Here is a 21,174-nt window from a genome sequence, read left to right on the forward strand (position 1 = left end):
GCTGGAAAGGGTTATAGGGGAATAGACCCCACAGAGGCACAAGACTACACATAGGGAGTGGTAGGAAGTGGGAGAGCAATGGACCCTCCAGACCAGAGGGGCTAGGAGTCCCCTAGATGTGCTGACTGGCTGGATGTTAAGTCTAGAATTCTTCAGCCACCCTAGCTTCCCTTTTTGTTCAATTATGAACACACCATTTCACTGTTACTAGCTGTCATGATACCACCTAATTCTCGTTGATAACTGTCACCTGGCTTGGGTACTTCTGTCTTTAAGTACTTAAAGATCTAGATGTGTTTGTCAGTGGATTCTTCGTGGCATGAACCATACAGAGTAAATCAAAGTTTTCATTTCCCTGAAGAACCATAGCTAGAAATCTTTGGACTCAGGCGGCATAGGGATAAAGAGGAATTTCAACTGTGTGCAGCCCTCACGGGGAAAATGTGCACCCAAGGGGGAAGCTAGATGGTTCAGTGGATAGAGTCAGGCCTAGAAAGGAGAGGTCCTGGGTTCAAATCTGGATTCAGACACTTCCTAGCTGAGTCACCCTGGGCAAGTCACTTAACCCCCATTGCCTAGTCTTTACCACTCTTCTCATTTGGAATCAATACTCTGTGTTGAGTCTAAGACAGAAGATAAAGATTTTTTTTTTTAAAGGAGCCCCTACAATTCAAATGATCATGTGAGGGTGGAATGAGCAGTTTGGAGTAAGTTTGTCTAAGGTGTGGTCACTAGGGCTAACCAGTGTGCATTGGAATGGTGCTCTCCACTTTGGGGCAAAGCCCTAATTGTCCAGCCTAGATCTGTGTCCATTCCCCAGATCCCAAGCTCGACATTTGTAAGTTATTGCTAATCCTCGTGGCATTTCCCCTTTTCATTCACATTTTCAATGTCTGACTTCTCAGGGGAGATTTTATTCATTAAGTTGAAGTGCGTCACTGTGGAGAAGCCAAGCTCAAGGCCCCTGTGTGCTTTTGGGCAGCAGCAGCAGGTTTAATTTACTTATTTTTAACATCGGAAGCATCTGAGTTCTTGCTTCTCTTCTGTCCTTTCTTTGTCTTTTATAGAGCGGATCCTTAGCTGACTGCCTCGGCTGTGTGCCTGGGTGTGGGGGATTGGGCAGGGGGTTATAATATTTCTAAAAAATCATATTGGAAGGGAAATTATTTCCCCACAAATATTCAAGTGATGGACAAAGTTGAGGAGTAAAGACTAGGATCTGAGCACGATCGCAGCCTTAGCCCGCTGTCATGGGACTCAACTCTTTGCCAGACATTTTCTCTGGCAGTTACTGCTATTTCTCTGTATTTCCTGAGGTTTCCACAACTAGCCATTTTTAGGAGGGGACGGTAGTTAAAATAATAGTGCTTTTAAGGAATCTGAAGATTAGTGATTAGGATTGTGGCCAAGGGGTGTATTTCCTGCTATCTGTGAGAACGTAGGATGTCAAATTCCCTCATAATTATTACAAAAACAAACCCCTGTATGATTCTTTTTTCCTAGAAGATTGATAAGAAAAATTCTCACTAGACCATAGAGCCGCAAGAGCAAATGGGCTGTTATTATGTCTTAAGAGAACAAAACAGGAAACCAACCAATCGTCTCCAACCTTCATCTCCCCTCAAAAGTCAATTTGCAGGGCAGAATGAAACATCCTGGAGATGTGAGGGCTGGGAGCGAGGCTTAAAAAATGTCAGTGAAGAAGGTTGCTTGTAGGTCATCTTGGGGCTTTTCTTCTTTCCCAGATAACATCTGGAAAATACTCTATTTTCCTACAGATTATTAATCGCAAGTGGTTTAAAGTGGTTTGGGCAATAATGAAGACACATTTACAACTGGTTAAATGGAAACATTCAAAGAGTAGTCATTAATGGTTTCATGCCAACTTGAAAGGAGGTGACTAGTGGTGGGTCCAAGAGATCTGAACTTGACCTCGTACCATTTAACATTTTTATGAATGATTTGGATATAGGTAGAGATGGGACTCTTATTAGATTTAGAGATCATCACACACAACTGAGGTAGCTAACTACTAACCTACAGAGGACAGAATCAGGATTCACAAATATATCGAAAGCCTAGAGTGTTGGGCCAAATTAAAGTAAGGTGGAATTTGATCTGAAGGTATCAAGTCTTATATTTAGACTTAGAAAAAAAAATCGACTTCACAATGCAAGATTTAGGAGATATGGGTAACCATTTCAGTTGGGGGCAGGGGGAATAGAACACCATGAACGTGGCAGAGTGGAGAAAAAAGTGGATTTGAAGGGAGAAGGTGTAGATTTGAATACTGACTGCTACTTACTAGCTATGAGACCTTGAAAAAATTGCTTTCTATTTTTTTGAACCCTTGCCTTCCAATGTAGAATCAATCCTGTGTATTGGTAGTAAGGCAGAAGAGCAGTAAGGACTAGGCAGTGCAGGGTTAAGTGACTTGCTCAGACTCCCACAGCTAGGAAGTGTGTTTGTATACCTGGCTCTGTATCCACTGAGCCACCCAGCTGTTCCCTGATTTCTATTTCTGTGCCTAAATTTTCTCTTCTGTCAAATGAGATGTAAGACTGGATGGTCTCGAAGATCCCATCTAGCTCTAATATCTCACCATTCTAGGCATTAAAGTAGGGCATGTTGATGCATCTTGGAGATTTATAGAAGAGATAGTAAAGGGCCAGAATTCTCTCCTCTTTCTTCATTTGTAATTACCTTCTTAGATATCTCAGCCTCAAATTCTTAAGGATTGCTTTAAGAGCATAATTGTCAGGGAAAGATTGGTCTATCTGAATCTCCCCATTTATTCTATTCAGAAGATAGCTAGGAGGCTGCAAGCAGGGATAGGTGATGGAGCTCCATTCCAAAAAAAAAAAAAAACAGTTGTTTTTTCCCCCTTTCTTAATTACCTTTTGGTGATTCTCTTGGGTTCTGTGTTTGGGCATCAAATTTTCTGTTTAAGTCATGTTTTTTTTTTCCTTAGGAATGCTTGAAAGTCTTCTATTTTATTAAATGATACTTTCTCCAACAAGAATATAATAAATTTTGCTGAGTAGTGGATTCTTGGTTGTAGACCCACTTCCCTTGCTTTCTGGAATATCATATTCCATGCTTTCTGGTCTTTCAGTGTGGATACAGCCAGGTCCTTTGTTATCCTAACTGTGGTTCCATGATATCTGAATGGTTTCTTCTTAGCAGCTTGTAGTATCTTTTCCTTGGTCTGATAGTTCTCAAATTTGGCTGTAACATTCCTGGGCATTGAAAATTGGGGATTAAAGCAGGAGGTGATCTGTGGGTTCTTTCAATCTCCACTTTTGCCTCTTATTCAAGATTCAAGAATGTCAGGGCAGTTTTCTTGGATAATTTCCTATAGAATTATTGTCTGGGCTTTTTCTTTTGTCATGATTTTCCTGTAGTCCAGTAATTCTTAAATTGTCTCTTCTGGATCTATTTTCTAGGCCTACAGTTTTATCAATGAGGTGTTTCATATTTTCCTCAATTTTGTCATTCTTTTGATTTTGTTTTATAGACTCTTGTTGCTTTGTGAAATTATTTGCTTATAGTTGTTGGAGTCTAATTTTTAAAGACAGAATTTCATCCCTGGCTTTTTGGTCATCCTCCTTCTGGTCTGTTTTTCTTTGTAGGTCATCTTTCACTTTTTTTGCCTCATTTTCAACCTGGTCAATTCTGGCTTTCAAGACACTATTTTCTGATTTTAGCTTATGTGCCTCTGTTTCTAGATGACTTATTTTGCTTTTTAAGTTCTTTCCCCAATTGTCTTCCTCCTCTCTTAATTGTTTTTTGAATGGTGTTTTGAGTTCTTCCAAAGCCTGAGTCCAATGTGTTGGAGTTTCTGAATTTTTGCTTGGTGTTCTTTGATCCTCCTCTGTTCCATTTGCTCTTTGTTCATTACCTGGATAGAAGTGGTCTACTGGAATCTCTTTTTTCTTTTTCTATTTTTTTCTTCTTTGCTCTCTGTCATTGTCTGTAATTTTGCTCCTCCAATTATTTGCTGGATCTGTGGGTTTGGGCTGTTCTGTCCTGAAGGGGCTTCTTCTCTGCTCTGCTGATTGACTGGATTAGGCCAATGGAGTATTAATGAGCCCTGAGGTGAGATCTTCCCCAGCTGGCAGAAGAAGCTGAAGGTATAGGTGAAGGTGTGGAGGCTTTAGGGAAGCTGTGCTTCTTGTACTGTTTTCAAGGTATTCCCTAGTGGTTGCAGCCTTCCCCAGTCAGCTGGATTCTTACCTAGGCTCTTAGGGCAGTCTGTTGGGGAGGGGTGTTGGAGATTGAGCTTCCCTGCCCTCTGAAGGCTTCTTATCTGCCCTATTGATTGACTAGATTAAGCTGAGGTGTAGCTGGATGTGTCCTGAGGCCAAAACCTTGAGAAGGGGAGGTCCAGGATGGAGAGTGGTGGTTGCCACTAGGCTATCCTCCCCTTCATGTCTCTCTTCCAGCTGCCTCCCTGCTGGCTATGGTCAGAGCCCTGAGCCTGGCACAGCTGTGGCAGCAAGGCACTCCCTCCGGGCTGGAGCCCTTGCCCAGAGATTTCAGCAACCCCCAAAGACAGCATAGTAGGTGGGGGAAGGGTCATGGGACCTTCCTTCTTCCTTTTCCTTAAACCTGAGAATTCAGCCTTCTCTGCATACCTTTTAATTTGGATCCAGCAGGAGGGCCCTCTGGCTCTGTCCTGTTGCTAGATTTGGTTTTCTGTCTCCCTGCAGCACTTTGTTTTTGATTGGCCTGGAGGGGTTTTCACAGAGGGCTGGACTTTTGTGGCTTCTGAGTCGCCATCAGGCAGGGAGCTGACCTTTCCAAAGCCTTCAGACCTCATCAGGGTGTCACATTGAGCTGGCGCAGAGCTAGTGACTGGGGTTCATTCACTGGGAGGGAAACAGCATCCCTCCAAGAGTCCTGGAGCATCCCAGCCACTCTCCATCCTTCCTGGTGGTGATCTTGTTACTCTCTCCCCTGAGAGAGTGCAAGCTCCTTTAGGGCAGACACTGTCACTTGTGTAGGTGTTTAATAAAGGCTTGTTGGTTGGGTCATTGACCTTTGAGCCTAGCGATGGCTCTATACCCTCTCCCTGCCACAAAGCCTAGCAAGGGCTGGTGGACGCCCATAAGACTTTAAGCATAGAGATGCTCTTTCTGGAAGACTGCTCGGAGGAAGCATACTTTTCTTCAATGTCAGTGCTTGGGGCAAAGCCCCCCCCCCCCACTCTCTCTTACGTAGACTTCGGCCCTACAGCATCCTATGTTGCTAATATGTCGAATTTCTTCTTTCATAGTCAGGAAAAAAACAAAATATTGCCTCGCGGTTCTGTAAGCAATAAGTCATATGGAACACATGATTGCAGTTTCGTTGCCCTATTTATAGAATTTTATTTCCAAACAGATGTGTGTGCAACATGTGTGATATATGTTTGGGATGGGAAATGCCTAGTTTTTCCCCAGTTAGGCATGTCAAGTAAGAGATAAATCATAGATTTGATTTTTTTAAAGCAAGAACCTTCATAGGATTCATTTGGTTTTTAATCGGTTTACTCCCCCTGCTGGCTTCTCTCTGGGAAGGTGTCATTGCTTCACCCAGCTATTTCCTTCCCCAAACAGACTTCAAATCCTATTCAGCCTTAATAGTCCTGAAGTACAACACATTTGCTTTCCTTGGGATGTTGAAGGACTCTGCCAAAAACCTTATTGGCTGTGCTGTTGGGGAAACTCTCCTATTGAAATAATTTGATCGCAGAAGTGCTGTGTTGATGCATTCATAAAATTCATTCATCCAGTGAAAGTGGGGCCTTTCACTGAAGCGATCTGGACCCCTTAGTAGATAGATTTGGGCATAAACTGTGGGAAGAAAGACCAATCTTCCCCTTGAACCAAATCCCTAGGGATGAAACTTGCTTTCTCCTTAGCTAGTCCCATATAATATCAATATTGAATCATAGTTTGTGAGTTGATGAGAGAGAGAGAGAAAGGATGAGAGAATCAGGGAATCCTAGTATGAAACCTGGAAGGGATCTTAGAAGTTTTCTTGGCCAATTCCTCACTTTTTTAAAAAGGATTAAGCTGTTTCTGAAGAGGTGGATTCAATTGCTTAAAAATACACAGGTAGTAAATAGATGAACCAGGATTCAAACTCAGGTCCTCTGACTCAAAATTCAGCCTTCTTCCTATTACCACCAACATGCGATTCATATAGTACATTCCATTTAATGCAAAATGGTAGGGTGAAATGAGGAGATCTGTGTTCAAATGTCAATTAGTACCTGTGTACTGCTGGGCAAATCACTTCCTCTCTCTTGGCATCTATTTCATTCTCTATAAAATGAGGGGATTGAACTAGATGACCTCTGAGGTCCCTTTTAGCTCTAAACTGATTGGTGTGTGACTTTATGATGTACTAATAAAGGACATTTGATTTCTAAATTGAATTCATCATTTTCTTTTTAATTTTCCAATCATTTCCACTCTCCTTTTCAGCAAAAGCCAAGGGATTTTGAAACTGGAGAGTCAGGAGGAAGAGAGGACTGAGATTCTATTCTGGTGCCTCCTTATGACATGGTGATGAGTCAGGGGCCTCGAAGGCTGTCTTAGGTGAATAAAAACTCTGATGATTCAAATGAAAAAATCAGCTCTTATCAAATCAGAACCCTTCTGAGGCTGGCACTGACACTAGACTGCATCCGGAAGCTGAGGGCAGGCAGGGTATCTCTAAGTTACTTTTGTAAGTATCGAAGCCCCTGAAGATCATCTCCTAAGTTATAAAATCTTCTGGCCATGCATAGATAGTGAGTGTGAGGAACAGCCTACAAGGCTGCCTGGTCCAGCCCCATCATTGAGAAGACATATTTATGCTGAAGAAATCTTCCACCCTCACTATGCTGCAGCGATAGCAAAGGGGAGGGTGGGTCAGAAGATAAGGGTAGGAACCAAAGAGAGTGGGATGGGGAGGGGGGAGAAATGAGGAGAGAGAGAGAGAGAGAGAGAGAGAGAGAGAGAGAGAGAGAGAGAGAGAGAGAGAGAGAGAGAGAGAGACAGACAGACAGACAGACAGACAGACAGACAGACAGACAGACAGAGACAGAGAGACAGAGAGAGAGAGACAGAGAGAGAGAAGGGAAAGAGAGACAGACACAGAGAGAGGCAGACAGAGAGAGAGAGAAGGGGAAAGAGAGAGACAGAGAGGGAGAGAGAGGGAGGAAGAGACAGAGACAGAGAGAGAGACAGAGAGAGAGAGAAGGGAAAGAGAGACAGACACAGAGAGAGGCAGACAGAGAGAGAGAAGGGGAAAGAGAGAGACAGAGAGAGAGGCAGACAGAGAGAGAGAAGGGGAAAGAGAGAGACAGAGAGAAAGAGACAGAGAGGGAGAGAGGGAGGGAGGGAGAGAGAGACAGAGAGACAGAGAGAGAGACAGAGAGAGAGAGAGAAGGGAAAGAGAGACAGACACAGAGAGAGGCAGACAAAGAGAGACAGAGAGAGACAGAGAGGGAGAGAGGGAGAGAGAGAGAGAGAGAGAGAGAGAGAGAGAGAGAGAGAGAGAGAGAGAGAGAGAGAGAGAGAGAGAGAGAGAGAGAGAGAGAGATGAGGGTGGGCAGTGGGAATGGAGCATAGGGCTTTAGGACTAGAGTTAAGAAAGATTTCTGAAGAAAATAAAGGATCAATTGAGTTTTCTTTATTGTGTGTGGGGGTGGGGGTGGGGGGTGGATGGCAGAATATCTTTTTTTCTCCCATATGTGGAGGGTTTGAAGAAGGATATTCTAATGCCAGAAGGAATTCATAAACTTTCTTAAAGGGATTAATGTGTTTTCTTCCTAGTGGCTGTGGCACAGTGCCCAAGCATGTCAACCAAAGAAGCTCTCCACCAAGACCTCTGTCTCCATCTGCATTTTGAAAAGGAATGGCCATATCAGAGTGGGATGGGAAGAGAATCACACTCATCTTCAAGTCTGACTTCTTTCTTTGACTTTCTTTGAGGAGGGAGGTGAGTGGGGTGGGAAACTATCATGTATTTGATTTATATGCTTAAATATTCTGGCCCCAAAGCCGAAGAACTTCAGAAGCCATCTGGTACCAGATCCTCATTTTCCAGATGAGGAAAAAGAGGCCTAAGGAGGTAAAAGGATTTGCCAAAGGTCATGCAGGTAATTCCCAATAGTAAATAAGCATTTATGAAGTCTGTCTACTATGTGCCAGGCATTGGGAATAAAGATAAAGAAAATGAAAGACAATTTTTGCCCTTAGGAAGTTGACAATTTAATGGAGGAAGACAACACATAAAAGGATGCTAGGATAGGAAGGGGGCAGGGTAGGAAGCTGCCAGAAGGTACAGGGTTGATTTGAAAGATTAGAAACTAAACAAAATAGCTGATGGGAACTGGAATTATTGGAAAAGTCTGAGCCCTCTAGGAAAGGAAGCCTTGAGAAGGATGCATTGCACTTTGTTGTTTAGGAGCTGTTGAATATCAAAACTGAAACAATCTCCATGATGATTTGATGAGATTTCAGGTGATGAGTTTTACTTTAGGGGAGGCATGATGTTTGTAGGGTTGAAACTAAGAGGAGTAGCTGATGGAAAATGTGTAAGAAGTGTCAAGGTGATCTGGGTTCGAATAACACCAATAGAAATTGATGCAAGACTTTTAGGTTTGAAAAGTGCTTTACATACATGATTCATCAGATCATAGATCTCAAGCTGGAAGAGATCTTGGAGACCAAAGTTCAACCTCTTTGTTTTAAAGATGTGGAACAGAGACTTAGAGAGGGGAAAAGACATGGGTCAGGACACAAAAGTGACATTAGGAGGTAGAATTTGAACCTGGGTACTTTGTCCCTGGATCCAAGATCATAGTCCCTTCATTGCTGAGACTTAAAACAATCCTGGGACTTTTTGCTATAGTATTAGCCCTATTCAAAGAAAGAGGAAATTGAGTCTCAGAGGTTATTTGATTTGTTTATGGCATAGAGGAGTGACTGTCAGGGATGGCCTTCAAGCCAAGCTCTTTCTCATGGATAGAATCCAGTGCACCACAGTGATTGCTAACACTTATCAGGGAAAGAAGGAAGGAAGGAAGGAAGGAAGGAAGGAAGGAAGGAAGGAAGGAAGGAAGGAAGGAAGGAAGGAAGGAAGGAAGGAAGGAAATAAGGAAGGAAGGAAGGAAGGAAGAAAGGAAGGAAGGAAAGAAGGAAGGAAGGAAGGAAGGAAAGAAGGAAGGAAAGGAAGGAAGGAAAGAAGGAAGGAAGGAAGGAAGGAAGGAAGGAAGGAAGGAAGGAAGGAAGGAAGGAAGGAAGGAAGGAAAGGGAGGGAGGGAGCAAAAGAGGGAAGGAGGGAGGAAGGAAGGAAGGAAGGGAGGGAGGAAGGGAAGAAGGACTAGAGGGAGGGAGAGAAGGAGGGACATGATTTTGGGATAGATTACATCTTTTCAATGATTCAGTGCCTTTTGATGGTTAACCAGTCAATATCAATGGACTGAAATCCATTCACAATTAGGGTTTTGTGCATTATTTCCCTTCATGCACCATCCAAAATGGCTTAGACAATGTTCCATTTCTATGTCTTTGCACTGGCTAGTTCTCATGCCTAGAATGCCCTCCCTTCTCACCTTTACCTCTTAGAATCCCTGATTTCTTTAAACAATCAATTCACACAGAGCCTTCTACACGAGCTTCTCATTTTCCTCCAGCTGCTAGTATTTTTCTCCAAATTTTATTGCACTTATTTTGTATATATTTTATATCGCCTTACATGTGGACACATTATTTCCTTCAGTAGAATGTATGTACCTTGAAGGCAGAGATGGTTTCATTTTGGATGTGGAATCTCTTCACCTGGCACATTCTCTCGAAGAAGCCCCATTGGACATTTCTTCTTTGAGAATATTCTGGCCTGGAAATCCAAGGGTCTCGTCTCAAATCTCCAGTCTACCTTTTAGTTCCTGAGAACCTGAGGCAATCCCTTCTCTGAGATGGAGTTATTTTCCACAGTGAAATGGTAATAATGGCACCTCTACTGATTGCTTTCTAGGAGGCTAGAGTGAAATCCTGGATATGAGATCACTTTGCAGATGTGTAGTATGAACTATAATTGTCATTATTTTTCTTATTGAAAGTAATTGAATAGGGTGACCCTCGCTTACTCACAGGCTTCTAAAACCTGGTTAGGTACACTTCTTTTTCATTCCTTTGTAGGTTAGACGTGTCTGACTCTTTGTGACCCTCTTTCTTGGCAAAGATACTGTAATGGTTTGCCATTTCCTTCTCTAGCTCATTTTAAAGATGAGGAAACTGAGGCAAACAAGAGTTGAGTGACTTGCTTGGTTGTCCAAGGTCACACAGCTAGTTTCTGAAGCTGGATTTGAACCCAGATCCTCCTGATTTCAGAGCTGTTGCTCTATCCACTGCATCACCTGTTTGGCCCATGAAGACAGCTAAAGCAGACGTTGTGGAGCATTTAGAGCTTGGTCAAACATCAGAGAATTCAATGTCATCCACTGTATCCCTAGCCATCGCCAGTTGTTCTGACTCGTCTTACTACCGGACTTAGATGGCTCTGGAAGACTGAGGCTGGAGACTGTGTAATCCTGCTTTACTTCAATCCAATTCCTGCACAAGTCAAGACATCACTTTGTGACATCATGATCCTCTTCAAAAAGGATAAACAATGACAACAACAATAAGGTCCATTTCTGGTCAGATTAATCTTAATTAATAATTAAGATATGCCCGTAAATATGCTCTCAGTGCAGCTATAAATTGGTCTAATGGTTCTGGGAAACAATTTGTCATGCTGAATGTGGTTATCAAAATATTAAACCCAAAATTGAATAGAAGCGAGATTAAGAGTCCTTCCTCTGATAGCCTATGGTTTAAGCAGTTGCCAAGCTAATCAAGAGTTTGTCAAGGCAAGTGTTAGCCAGGGCATCTAGTAATTAGAAGAAAAGTCCTACTAATGAAGGAGCCTCTCCAGGCACAAAACCACAAGTCTTGATGGGAGAGAACGATTTGGTAGTTTGTCAAGAACTGTGGACTGTGAGAGTGTTGGCTAGTATATATAGCATCCAATTACAATAATTAATTCATTTGAAGCTTTGTGGGTGACCTTTTTATCTTTGCCAATTTTCTGAGTATGAGATAAAGCCTTAGATTTGTTTAAATATATTTATTTCTGTTTGTATTATTTGATTTAGAAAACTCAGAGCCCTGTGGATAGCAGCCCTCCTTCTTTTGAATGCTGTTTGTTCATGCCCTTTGATGTCCTGGCTCTCAGTGAATGGCTCCTGGGCTTACCTATGTATATATATATATATATATATATATATATTATATATATACATATATATATGTTATATATAACATTACCTATGTATATATATATATAGATATATTATATATATGTTATATATAACATTACCTATGTATATATAGATATATTATATATGTTATATATAACATTACCTATGTATATATATGTTATATGTAACATATATATGTTATAATATATATATATTAGTTCCCTATAAGAATTTTATCAGATATTTGATGCAAAAGTCTTTTCGCCCCAGTATAAAGTTCCACTCTTTATCTTGCTACATTGATTTTGTTTATGCAAAAAGTTCTTTAACATTTTATGAAGTTGAAGTTGTTTATTCTTTTTTCTCAGAATTTCCTCGATCCCTTCCCTTTGTTTAGTTAACAATTCCCCTCTTCGCCATATCATAAAGAGTGCTTTCTTCCATTTGCATACACACATGTATACAAACATATACATACATGTGTGTACGTATGATACATAAATCACACATCCTATTAGTGTATACATATACACAGAAACGAGTGTTTAAATCATTTTTCTTTTATATTTAGGTCTCACATTCACATGGAATTTTGGATCCTTAATGGGGTCAGATGTTGGGCTGACCCTATTTCCTCTCGAGCCGATTTCTAGTTTTGGTTCGGTGGCGAGCCCTTCTCGAAGTGGTTTAGAGTCTCCCTGGCCTAATGAAGCTGATTTCCTTATGATCTTTTGTATCTGTTCTGTTCTCCCCAGTATTCCCGTCATTACACACAGATGCTTCTCATATGAGTGATGTTAATGATAATCAAAATGTCCACTGACTTCCTTTTATAGCACAAACATGTTCCAGAAAATAGAACCGATGTCTTTGATGTTCAAAACTTCCTACTGCTTTGGGTTGTGCACATGTAGGAAATGGCATGATTTTGATGTATCACTTGTTCTCCTTAATCCTCAGGAGCTCTTGGTTAAAGGGTACCAAACCAACATTTTCTGTCATATCTCATGATAAATCGATTTCAAGAAAGTGACGCAGCCTGTAGCTAGCACGTTATCAAAGGACCTTCGTGGAAAGGGAAAAAAAAAGAAAAATGTTTCCTACGTGCTCGGTGAAATCTTGAGCCAAGAAATATGCAGATTGATCTCAACCTTTTCTCTTGAGGGCAAACAATAAAATGAAGGAATAGAAATGGACCGGTCATAGACGACGACTCAGCAGCACATTAAAGATCTAGCAGAGCCTCTCTGCCTTCTCCAGTTGAACTGGGGGCCCTGAACACGGAAACCACACGGGTCGCGGTAATTGAGATCATATGTTCCTTATCAAAGCTTCCTAAAAAAACATACACAAAAAAGCCAACACACACACACACACACACACACACACACACACACACACACACACACACACACCAGCTTGAGGGAAACTGCATAAATGTGTGTCTGTCGTGACCACAGTCTTCCAATGGGCTTCCGCACTGGAGCCTCCAGCTAATTTGTTGACTTCATTACTGAAGGCACAGGAAGGTTAGGAAGGGTGATAATCGGGTTTTCACTGATTGCTGATCATTGTGGAAAGCAGCCAGCATGATGCAAAAGGAAACCTGTGACCTTAAGGCCCAGGAGATGGAGAGTTGAGACAATTATGCGCATAATTCCTAATTCCGGTAACATTAGCTGCCTACAGTGATTCCATTATGTGGATCATTGGGCCACCCCATTTTTTCTGCCTAAATATTGCCTGAATGGTACATTTTGAGCTGTAATTGAACGCCTTTGTCTCCTCCATCCTAATAGGGTATTTACTATTAAAAAGTCAAATTTGGGGTCGGGGTGGAGGGGGGAGAGCAATGCATCATCTTGTATTTTTAAAAAATCTCATGGCCAACGATCCAGATCATTAATGGTACACTGGTGAGATACAGAACCAGGACTCGGGGTTAAATACATGAAAATATATGACTACAAAAAGAAAATGGCCTGTGGGAAAAGATGGAAAAACCCAGTCTCCTTAAACCCTGTTCAGGTTCAAGTCCACGAAGAAAACATGAAACATTTAAATGCTGAGCGACAGTGAAACTGCACGGGTTTTCCTTCTGATCACTCCTGTTTTTGCGAGGCTTTCGCTTTGCTCCAGAGTTTTTGGTGGCTTCCTACTTGCTTATAGCAAATCTGAATTCAGCAGAGCTTCAAACCCTTCACAATCTGATTCTGATGCTATTTTTTCAATCTTCTTTCTCACGGCTCCCCAACATTCACCCCCAGCTAGGGAAGCCGCGCTCTTCCTCGTACTCTGAACTGAAGACCAGAGAGAGAAAATACCTTGATTAAAGTCACACAAATAACAAGTGACAGAGCTGGGAGTGGAACATGTCCTCCAAACCCAAGTGCAGCATCCGTTTTGCCATCCAACTTGGATGGAACCTCCTTACCTCTCCAAGTAAAACAGGTGAATCTTTGAAAGGAAACGATCAAGGAATATGGTCTATACATCACCAAAGCAGTGGTTCACAACAAAACCACTTTACTTCATGTTCTGCGGCACAAAAATTGGCAGTGTCAGAATTAAGTGTCATCAGAGAGCAGCAGAAGCCCCCATCTGTTGTACACCCAAAGAGAAGTCATTCAGCCTTTGCTCCCATTCTTCCACCAAGAGGGAAACTGCCAGCTCTGTAAGTAGTCCATTCTGGTTTGAGAAAGCTCCAGCTGTTTGGAAACCTTTGTTTATATCGAGCTGAGACCTGCCTCTTTGCCACTTGTGCAAATGGTCGATTCTAGTTCTACATTCTGGAATTGAGTAGAAAAAGCCTAAATCCCTCTGCCTCAGAATTTCACACGTGTTTAAATACTGTTCTGGATTATTGTCTAATGTTCTCTGTGTGCTGATCTTGGCTTTCCAACTGGATTACAAATTTCTTGACACCAGAGACCGTGCCTGGTATATAGTAGGAGCTTCATAAATGTTTATTAATTGGCTGAACCAGTAGGATATCCTCTCCTTAGAATGTAGCAACTCAGTTTTGTTTCTGTAGTCTTAGTGCCTAACGTGCGGCACTGTCCATTGTAGTGCTCAATAAATGCTTGCTAATTGATCAATGGATCTAGTTTTCATTTTGGCTTGCTTTAGACACTATTTGTGTTTTCTAGTTGTGTGGATCTCCGTTACCGACTCTTCTCATTTCTTCCTCTTTATGGCCACCAATCATATATCTATTCATAATTCTTTCATCCATTTAGTAGTTTAAATGATATTTTGGCCATTTCACTCAAGGGGGAAAAAAGGATGCTAGCTTCCCTTAGTTGTGAGGCAAGAAGATGATGACTGCCCCATAGGCAGGCATCTGGGAAAAGGCAGCCCTTTCCCTCTTAGACCCATCTGCTATTTATTAAAGATTGTGTTATAGACAGTTATAGTCGTTGATCAAATCGGGAAAACTGATATTTTGTTGACTATGTGGGAATTTACACGATAATGAAACATTTTCTAGAGGCAGAGATAAAGGATTTAGTTTCTTTACTAGAGTTTTGGGGACAAAAACTCTAGTAAAGAAACGAAATATTTGGAAAGTTGGAAAGAATAGGTTTATCTAATAGAAAAAAAATAATAGCAGGACTAGCTGAAGATAATAGAAGTCCCGTCTACATGAAGAGTCTGTAATCTGATAGTGACAAAATGGGCTTTGAAGGCAAGGAAAGAATGAAGAAATGTGCCTGGAATGTTTTAGGGTTTGAGTTTCCCAAGAACCATACTGAAAAGTCATATGCGGTGGGCTTCTTGTAATAGCGAAATAATATTTCCACCTGACAGGTGTGAATTTCAATAGTATTGATCACCTCTTTGGAGACTTTGGGCATAAGAACTAATTCCTTCTTTTTGTACGGATTGTATTCTCATGGTCATAACAGAGAGAGTGTGGATGTCCCCATCCTATTGGATACCTAGAAAAGGAAATTGTCTTAAAATATTCCTGGGGCAACTTCTTCAGATGATTGGCCATAGCTTATTTGCCATGTGCTCCCTAAAGGACACTGTCCTGCTGGTGTCCGGCATTTAACAGATGTTTAATAGAGAGGCTGATTAAGAATAATAGAAGGGAAAACCTTCTAATGATTAGAGCTCTTTCAAAGTGACATGGGCTATCTTCGGAGGGAGTTCGCTTTCCTTCATTGTAGGGCTTCAAATGAAGGCTGGATTAGGAATATTGTTAAGAGACGTGGTATTCTGGTAAGAGTTGAACTAGGCAAGCTCTATTCCTAATAGGAGAATCTCAGATATTTGTGAATCAATCAAAACAATGTTTTTTAAAGCGCTGACTATGTGCCGAGTATTATGCTAAGGGTTGGATCCAAACATAAAAAATAAAAACAGACCCTAACCTGAAGAGGATAGAGCATGTAGGTGGTGCAGTGGGTAGAGTGCTAGGCCTGAAATCAAGAAGACTCAAATCTGGCCCCAGGTATTTAGTAGCTGAGTGACCTTAGGAAACTCACTTAACCCTGTTTGCCTCAGTGTCCTCATTTGCAAAATGAACTAATGGCAAACCACTCTGCCAAGATATCCATAGAAGGAACTGAGGGGGGCAGCTGGGTAGCTCAGTGGATTGAGAACCAGGCCTAGAGACGGGAGGTCCTAGGTTCAAATCTGGCCTCAGCCACTTCCTAGCTGTGTGACCCTGGGCAAGTCACTTGACCCTCATTGTCTAGCCCTTACCACTCTTCTACCTTGGAGCCAATACACAGTATTGACTCTAAGATGGAAGGTAAGGGTTTAAAAAAAAAGAAGGAACTGAGGATCTGAATGCAGATTGAAGCATACTATTTTTCACTGGATTTTTTCCATGAATTTTTTCTCTAGTGTAAGCAATATGTGTTGCTTCACAACATGACAGACATGGAAGTATGTATTTTATGTTAATACATGTACAAATGATATCATATTTCTTGATATGGAGGGAGGGAGACAACATGGATTGTGAACTGTTAGAAATTATTATTAAAATTATTATTATGAAAATTATATCAACATGTAATCTAGAAAAAATAAAAATAAAAGGTTTTTTAATGTATCTGCTAAGAAACCCCCAATGGGGTCTCAGAGAGTCGGAGAGGACTGAACAACAGGGATCACCTGAAGGAACTTAGGTTTTGGTAGAGGTAGATAGTCCAGATGAGGGGGGATGGCCACTGGGACTGCTCTTTGTGGATTGATGGTCTTGAGATCCTGTCTTCATTGGATCAACTCTTGCTATAGCTAGAAGGAACTTGCGAGTTCATCTCATCAAATTCCCTCTTGTTGTGGATTAAATGATTTTGGGTTTCTAGGCTCCACGTGGTTACCATATGTGCCTTTGACAAAAGCCTTACTAGGTACACTGAGGAAGGGAAAGAGGCAAACATAGTGGAGTCTACATTGAACAGTATTATTTTGCTTATAGAGATGGAAAAGGGGTGATGGAGAACGGCACCTGTATAGCTTCAGGTGAGGGTTCCAGTCTGAAGAATGGATCACGATAAATGGAAATCATGGGCCATCTAGTCCTCTTTGGCTCCAATCACAGCCCTTGTAACTTGGCAAACCAAAGCATTCCTCCCTGGCTACTAGTCCCCCATATGTGTGATTTCTATCTTGTGACTGTAAGCTTCTCCTAGGCAGGGCTTGTTTTGCTTCCTTCTGTTTTCAAACCCAGGGCTTGGCACAGTACCTGGCACATAGTAAGTGCTTATGAAGGCTCTTTTCATTCTGTCTTAGAAAGTGCAACCAAGAACTGGTCATATTAATCCAGTTACGTCTGGCTAGGACAGACAGAAGACAAAAGGATCATTATTTCTTTGTTCTGGATCACTGGGCTGCTCCTAATACCACCTAAGATCTCAGGAACTTCTTTGCTGAATGAACTAGAATGCATCAGATGAGTGGAGATCTTTCTGATAGCAGAGAGCTTTGTCTCCGGAAGTTCAATTGAGAGTCTTAGTGATGGCAATAGAAAATTTTTAAAAAATTTAAAAAATAAAGAGAGCCTCAATACCACATTAAATTTAAAATACTTATTTAAAAATAAATTATAATAGATTCACAGTTTCATGCACAATCCCTCCTTTCTGGCCTTTTTTGCATAGGGAACTGTTCATATTTTTGATGGTTTTCTACTATGTAACAAAAGAAGCAAAACTCACCACCTGACACCAGCCTACCTTTCTTGCCTCTCATATACCACCTCTCCTATATTCTTTGGTCCAGTCAAATTGACAAAGCTGGCCCTTTGATGGTTGCTTGCACACAACACCCTCAACTTTTATCTCTGCCTTTGTGTTAGGTTCTTCCCTACTGCCTGGAATGCACTCACTCCTTTCCTTTATCTCTTACAATCCTTTAGGTTCCTGTAAGACAATCCAATAGCTACCTTCTTCATCACTTCCTTTCTTGGCCCCACTTTACTTCCCCAATTACCTTATATCTCCTCTATATAAAGTTTATGTATGCTTACATATACACATGTTTTGTCTATTTCTTCCCCTGATCATATATGAATTCCTGGAAAGAAAGGTCTAAATTTTTCTTTTTTGTCTTTGGAAAAATCATTGGCATCTAGCATGGTGCTTGGCATATAGCAGGCTCTTAACGAGTTCATATTTGTTTGATGGAGAGATTGGCAGGATCCACTAAGGAGCCACTAAGGATATTTTCTACTGAATTTGCCTTGGATAACCTAGTCTTAACCACATAACACTATAAGGTATCAGAGTGGGACTATAATGAAGTAATACTATGTCATGTCATTACATCTTTAATTACCACTGGGAATTAGATGATCAGAGGCAGTTAGCTAGCAAAGTGGATAAATGCTGGACCTGGAGTCAGGAAGACCTGAGTTCAAATACTATATCAGATCCTTACCATCTATGTCACTTAAATCTGAGCAAGTCACTTAACCTCTGTCTCCTTCAGTTTCCTCAACTGTAAAATAGGAAATAATGCAAACACTTGCCTTCCCTGGTTATTTTAAGGATCAAAATGAAATCATATTGTATTTGTAATGTGCTTTGTAAAGCTTAAAGTGTTATATTAATGCTAGCTATTATTATTATTATTATTATTATTATTATTATTATTACTATCTTGAAAGGCTACATTAGGGAGGTTTTATTTTTGAGGCAAGGTACTTTAAATGATTCCAGTTTAGATAGATAGAATTTCAATATTGGACCTATGAAAAATATTTTGTCAGTCTCTTCATTTGACAAATCATGAAAACAAAGTCAAGATAAATTAAATGATTTGCCTGAGTTCTGAGGGACTGGGACCAGAACTAGAACTTGATCTCCCGAGTGATTGTTATAGAGATAAGTCAGATTTTTTTTCCTAGGGGGGTATTTTCTTTCCAGAGACACTATGCACTTTGGGGAAAACATCTATTAGCAAAATTGTTAATGGACTCACTAGCACTACAGGATCTTGAATGAATTAACGTAACTAATCAAGAGGTTAGTTTATTGCCAGGAAGTAAATGGTGAATCAGGGAAGACAATTCAATGGACATTTAGATTGTTTTAAATGGATTCCTTTATATACTTAAAAAATTCCTTTAGGATAATGCTTGGGAAAGAGTAATTTATAATGGGAACACTTTTCAAGCAAGTTTTACATGTCAGCAAAATGTTCTTAGCAGTACCTGAAGTAAAAGAAGGAGAAAAGGAAGGAAAATAAAGCAAGGAAGGAAGGAAGAAGGAAGGAAGGAAGGAAGGAAGGAAGGAAGGAAGGAAGGAAGGAAGGAAGGAAGGAAGGAAGGAAGGAAGGAAGGAAGGAAGGAAGGAAGGAAGGAAGGAAAGAAAAAGAAATATAATTGTAACTATGGTACTTGTTGCATACCCCATGGACTATTGAGTCCACTCCCCCACTCCCTTTTCCCCACCTATTTCTATCATTACCTTTAAAACACTTTGATTGATTAAAATGCATCAACTTTTCCTGCTGTTGGGATATATCCACCTTCTATATAAAGATGGCCAGGGTGTTCCACTGAATATCCATCAACCAGATGCATATCTTAGGAGAAAGAGTCCTAGTTTGGGAGATGGAAGACTTGCATTCCAACCTTGGTTTGGCCATTAACTCATTGGATCAATCAACCAACCAACCAACCAACCAGCATTTATTATGAGTTCACTATGTACCAGACATTCTATTAAATAATGGTCATAATCAGGCAGGATAGTGTTCTTTCCTCGAGAAGCTTTCCTTAGGGGAGATAACAGCCATGGATAAGTATATCAAGATGTACAGAATGAGTAGTGTGGAGTTGGAGGATATTAGTAACTGAGGTGATTCGGAAAAGCATCATGAAGTAGATGCTACTTGAACTGAGACTGGAAGGAACTGGGTAATCTAGGAGAAGTCATTCAGCAGCGATTAAGCAAGGAAACGGGTACTAGGAAAGGAGTCAGAAGGATAGCAGATTCTTGTCCCATCTTTGCCAGTTATGTGACCTTGATGAATGAATTCCCAGTTTACAAGCCTAGGAGCCTGGGAGAATGATGATGGCCTTGCCAGAAACAGGGAAGTTAGGAAGAAGGTAGATGTGTTTTGGGGGAAAGATAACACATTCTGTGTTTTTTTTTTCTTCTTTAAAGCCTTACCCTTCTGATTTGGAATCATTTCTGAGTACTGGTTCCAAATCAGAAGAGCAGTAAGGGCTAGAATTTGGGGAAAGGTGATTTGTACAGGGTAACATAGCTAGGAAGTGTCTGAGAAAAGATTTGAACCCAAGTCTTCTATCTCTGTGCTTGACTCTCAATCCACCTAGCTGCTTCTAAATTTTGTTTTAATCTTGATTAGTTTGAAAGATCTCCTAGATGTTGAATATATCCAGGTGGAATATCGAATAGACATTTGATGACGAAGGACTTCATCATTAGGGTTAGATTTGTAAATTTGGGAGTCAGTGTCATAGAGAGGAGATGACTGAGAAAGATAAGAGAAAACAGAAGAGGAGAAGAAAAGAGGAAAAAAGAAGAGAAGGAAGGAGGAGAGAAAAGAAGTGCTAGAATGGAGCCCTTGAATATATACTCATTCAGGGAATGGAGCACAAATGATGATACAACAGAGTGGACTGAAAATAGACAGAGAGGTAACGATTCAGGAGATAGACAGAGCACCGAAAGGGATTTACTCTTTTTACTTCCTCTCTCAGTTTTTTCATCTATCAAATGATGAGGGAGTTGGACACTTGTCACTGAAGTTCATCCTTTCTTGGAATGGTAATATTACCCTTCCCTCTGGACCTCAGTTGTCATACTTGTAAAACAAGGGGATTGGTCTAAAGCAGGGATTATTTCCTTTATTTTATTATTAATTTTGCATCATAGATCCCTTTGGCAGTTTAGCTCTGTGGCCCCATTCTCACAATAAATTGAAAAAATGTTGAATTTCCATTAGAAATTAGTAATGATAAAGATGTAAGTTTTCCTGTCAGACTGATGAAGCCTACCGAAATCTGTCGATTGATGCTTTAAAGAATCCCTAATCTAGTGTATCCATGATTTCCCTGTTTGCTTTATGATGCTAATTCTCTACACATAAACAGAGTTTCAAGTGAGAGGAGGCAAAGCTAACAGGATCATTGTTCTTCCCTCCATTACTGGGCCCTGGAATTGACCCAGATTATTCTGCAGGTATCTCTCCTGGGTGAGTTCCCAAATCTAAAAGTGCAATTCGGTGTTTGTACTGCCCAATGATGAGGATGCGGAGGATATCACTTAAAGGAATCTGTAAATTTTTCATGGTGGGGGTGTAACCTGGCATTGCCCCCTCCCCCTGTGTTATAAACACAGCAGTCTTACAATGTCCAGTTTGCTCTGCTTACATGGTATTAGAGAGTCAGGGGAATGGGGATG

The 21,174-nt window shown here is 40.9% G+C and overlaps 1 long non-coding RNA gene across 1 annotated transcript in view; it reads right to left on the reverse strand.

Moving 5' to 3' along the window:
• The window catches only part of LOC103095015 (uncharacterized), a 37,676-nt gene extending 18,288 nt beyond the window's left edge, over positions 1 to 19,388 (reverse strand). Inside the window, exon 1 of the long non-coding RNA XR_460075.3 lies at positions 19,210 to 19,388. This is a non-coding gene — a long non-coding RNA (uncharacterized LOC103095015). The remainder of the gene's footprint in view (positions 1 to 19,209) is intronic.
• Positions 19,389 to 21,174: the final 1,786 nt, after the last annotated feature.

This window comes from Monodelphis domestica, chromosome 1 (assembly GCF_027887165.1).
Source record: "Monodelphis domestica isolate mMonDom1 chromosome 1, mMonDom1.pri, whole genome shotgun sequence".
Lineage (NCBI taxonomy): Eukaryota > Metazoa > Chordata > Mammalia > Didelphimorphia > Didelphidae > Monodelphis > Monodelphis domestica.